The 4,638-nt window shown below is 39.2% G+C and overlaps 1 protein-coding gene across 1 annotated transcript in view; it reads left to right on the forward strand.

Annotated features, from left to right (window-relative positions):
- LOC112074767 (sodium- and chloride-dependent GABA transporter 1-like) overlaps positions 1–3,124 on the forward strand; it is a 14,800-nt gene extending 11,676 nt beyond the window's left edge. Inside the window, exon 9 of the mRNA XM_070440669.1 lies at positions 2,996–3,124. The gene's annotated coding sequence lies outside the window, so the exon portion shown is untranslated. The remainder of the gene's footprint in view (positions 1–2,995) is intronic.
- Positions 3,125–4,638: the final 1,514 nt, after the last annotated feature.

A 4,638-nucleotide genomic window follows, 5' to 3' on the forward strand; every position in this document is an offset into this window, starting at 1 on the left:
CCCCCCCCCCCCCCCCAAAACCAAACTCTCATTTAGCTTCAGTCATGGCCTTTCGTAGCCTGCAGACAAATGACCAAATCGCCCTCATGGTAGAATGTTATTCATATTTTTCATAATTAATCAAATAAAATGCTTTGAAAATCCGTGTGTCTATGTCAAACGGTTTGTTATATTCCAGTCTTCTGTGAGGTATAAAAGTCTAATATTGTGATGCAAACTCAAAAGGTAAACATTTTAACTCGATTTTGATCTTGGTGGGTGACAAGTAGCCTAGCGGTTAGAGTTTGGACTAGTAACTGAAAGATTGCAAGATCAAATCCCCGAACTGACAAGTAAAAATCAGTCGTTCTGCCCTGAACAAGGCAGTTAACCCACTGTTCCCTGGTAGGCTGACAGTCAACCCACTGTTCCTAGGCCGTCGTTGAAAATAACAGTTTGTTCTTAACTGACTTGCCTAGTTTAAAACAAAGGGTACGGGTGTCTTCTGATAACCATGTGTGTGAGGTGTATACTTTTGTTTCGAAGTAGATTTGTTTAAGACTACCAAGAAGCACTGTGTCACCCTGAAAATAGCCCACTGCAATAAATAATGAGCAGTCTTCAAAACTAGGCCACAACAGGAAGTGCATTCACCCTTGAAGTCAGTGTTTGCATTATTCCATTGTTTTAATTCTAACGAGAGTCTCCCTCCCTCCCTGTTTCAGGTGGTGTACTTCTCAGCCACCTACCCCTACGTCATGCTCTTCATCCTCTTCTGCCGTGGCATCACTCTCCCGGAGCCATCGATGGAATCCTCTTCTATATCACGCCCAACTTTGAAAAGCTCAAGGAATCAGAGGTAGCTAGCCTTTATCAGGAGCAGATACAAGGTAGCTAGTCTTTATCAGGGAACAGATACAGAGGTAGCTAGCCTTTATCAGTGAACAGATACAGAGGTAGCTAGCCTTTATCAGGGAACAGATACAAGAGTAGCTAGTCTTTATCAGTTAGCAGATACAGAGTAGCTAGTCTTTATCAGTGAGCAGATACAGAGGTAGCTAGCCTTTATCAGGAGCAGAGATACAAGAGTAGCTAGTCTTTATCAGTGAACAGATACAGAGGTAGCTAGCTTTATCAGGGAACAGATACAGAGGGAGCTAGTCTTTATCAGGAACAGATACAGAGGTAGCTAGTCTTTATCAGGAACAGATACAGAGGTAGCTAGTCTTTATCAGGGAACAGATACAGAGGTAGCTAGTCTTTATCAGGAACAGATACAGAGGTAGCTAGTCTTTATCAGGAACAGATACAGAGTAGCTAGTCTTTATCAGGAGAACAGAGTACTAGTTTATCAGGAACAGATACAGAGGTAGCTAGTCTTTATCAGGGAACAGATACAGAGGTAGCTAGTCTTTATCAGTGAACAGATACAGAGGTAGCTAGTCTTTATCAGTGAACAGATACAGAGGTAGCTAGTCTTTATCAGGGAACAGATACAGAGTAGCTGTCTTATCAGTAGCAGATACAGAGTAGCTAGTCTTTATCAGGGAGCAGATACAGAGGTAGCTAGTCTTTATCAGGAACAGATACAGAGGGAGCTAGCCTTTATCAGTGAACAGATACAGAGGTAGCTAGCCTTTATCAGGGAACAGATACAGAGGTAGCTAGTCTATCAGGAACAGATACAGAGGTAGCTAGCCTTTATCAGGAACAGATACAGAGGTAGCTAGCCTTTATCAGTGAACAGATACAGAGGTAGCTAGTCTTATCAGGGACAGATACAGAGTAGCTAGTCTTTATCAGGAACAGATACAGAGGTAGCGTCTTTATCAGGAACAGATACAGAGGTAGCTAGTCTTTATCAGTGAACAGATACAGAGGTAGCTAGTCTTTATCAGTGAAAGATACAGAGGTAGCTAGTCTTTATCAGTTAGCAGATACAGAGCTAGCTAGTCTATCAGAGAACAATACAGAGGTAGCTAGCTTTATCAGAACAGAACAGAGGTAGCTAGTCTTTATCAGGGAACAGATACAGAGGTAGCTAGTCTTTATCAGGAACAGATACAGAGGTAGCTAGTCTTTATCAGGAACAGATACAGAGGTAGCTAGTCTTTATCAGTTAGCAGATACAGAGGTAGCTAGTCTTTATCAGTTAGCAGATACAGAGGTAGCTAGTCTTATCAGTAACAGATACAGAGGTAGCTAGTCTTTATCAGGGAACAGATACAGAGGTAGCTAGTCTTTATCAGTGAGTAGATACAGAGGTAGCTAGCCTTTATCAGTTAGCTGATACAGAGGTAGCTAGCCTTTATCAGGGAACAGAACAGAGGTAGCTAGCCTTTATCAGGGAACAGATACAGAGGTAGCTAGTCTTTATCAGTGAGTAGATACAGAGGTAGCTAGTCTTTATCAGTGAACAGATACAGAGGTAGCTAGCCTTTATCAGTGAACAGATACAGAGGTAGCTAGTCTTATCAGTGAGCAGATACAGAGGTAGCTAGTCTTTATCAGTTAGCAGATACAGAGGTAGCTAGCCTTTATCAGTGAGTAGATACAGAGGTAGCTAGCCTTTATCAGGGAACAGATACAGAGGTAGCTAGTCTTTATCAGGGAACAGATACAGAGGTAGCTAGTCTTTATCAGGGAACAGATACAGAGTAGCTAGTCTTTATCAGGGAACAGATACAGAGGTAGCTAGCCTTTATCAGTGAGCAGATACAGAGGTAGCTAGTCTTTATCAGTGAGTAGATACATAGGTAGCTAGTCTTTATCAGGGAACAGATACAGAGGTAGCTAGCCTTTATCAGGGAACAGATACAGAGGTAGCTAGCCTTTATCAGGGAACAGATACAGAGGTAGCTAGTCTTTATCAGTTAGCAGATACAGAGGTAGCTAGCCTTATCAGGGAACAGATACAGAGGTAGCTAGTCTTATCAGGAACGATACAGAGGTAGCTAGTCTTTATCAGGGAACAGATACAGAGGTAGCTAGTCTTTATCAGGGAACAGAACAAGAGGACTACAGAGATTCTGTCATTGTGTGCTGCATCAACTCGTTCACCAGCATGTTCGCTGGCTTAGTCATCTTCTCCATTGTGGGCTTCATGGCCAACGTGACTAAGAGACCTATAATAGAAGTAGCAGCCTCAGGTAATTACCGTTCACYATTGATATRGATTTTAATGGAACAATACAGCATTGATGCCGTGCATACACGATTTCGCCACGAATTYGCCAACATTTTTGCCATCCCAGACTAATTTTCATGTCTCAGGTGAAAAACGACAAACTTTTTTAAAGATGGTTATACCAAGGATCATTTAGCTATTTGATTTTACGTTTTAGGACCCCTTTAGGTATCAATATATATACATATGTTTTTTTCCGATGAAACATTGAATTTGGCCTTACTGCTATTAGCCAATAGAAACGCAGTGAATAACAGATTCACTACATGGATAAACAGATATGTTTTAGGACTATCTAAAGGAAGTTTGTTCTGAAGTGTCTGTCCTGTATCTGAGAGAGATGACACAGATCAGGAAACTACAGTACCAGTCAAAAGTTTATTTTTGTACTATTTTCTACATTGTAGAATAATAATGAAGASATCAAAACTATGAAATAACACATATGGAATCATGTAGTAACCAAAAAAAGTGTTAAACAAATCAAAATCTATTTTAGATTCTTCAAAGTTGCCACCCTATGCCTCGATGACAGCTTTGCGCACTCTTGGCATTCTCTCAACCAGCTTCATGAGGAATGCTTTTCCAATAGTCTTGAAGGAGTTCCCAGATATGCTGAGCACTTGTTGGCTGCTTTTCCTTCAATCTGCGGTCCATCTCAACTGGGTTGAGGTCGGGTGATTGTGTAGGCCAGGTCATCTGATGCAGTACTCCATCACCCCCCTCGATCAAATAGCCTTAACGAGAGAGATCAGTAAGGCTAATGTGGCGTTATAATATTATATATTTTTGTTTTTATATTAGCTCAGTAGGCTAATGCTGGGCGTTATTTATTATATATTTTGTTTTATATTAAGCTCAGTAGGCTAATGCTGGACCATTATATATTATATATTTAGTTTATATTAGTTCAGTGGCTATGTGGCATTATTATATTATATATTTGTTTAATTAGCTCAGTAGGCTAATGCTGGCATGATATATTTATATTTTTGTTTTATATTAGCTCAGTAGGCTAATGCCGGGCATGATATATTATATATTTAGTTTAATATTAGTTCAGTAGGCTAATGCTGGGCATGATATAATTATATATTTAGTTTATATTAGCTCAGTCAGACTAATGCTGGGCATAGACATATTATATATTTAGTTTTTTATATTAGGCTCAGTAGTTAATGCTGGCAATGATATATTATATATTTAGTTTAATATTAGATCAGTAGCTAATGCTTGGGCTTGATATATTATATATTAGTTATATTAGCTCAGTGTAGGCTATGCTGGGCATGATATATTATATATTTAGTTTATATTAGCTCAGTAGGCTAATGCTGGGCAGATATATTTATATTTAATTTTATATTACTCAGTAGCTAATTTGCTGGGCGTGATATATTATATAATTTTGTTTATATTAGCTCAGTAAGGCTAATGCTGGGCGTTATATATTAATATTTTGTTTTATATTA

This window comes from Salvelinus sp. IW2-2015, unplaced genomic scaffold, assembly GCF_002910315.2.
Source record: "Salvelinus sp. IW2-2015 unplaced genomic scaffold, ASM291031v2 Un_scaffold2806, whole genome shotgun sequence".
Classification (NCBI taxonomy): Eukaryota; Metazoa; Chordata; class Actinopteri; order Salmoniformes; family Salmonidae; genus Salvelinus; species Salvelinus sp. IW2-2015.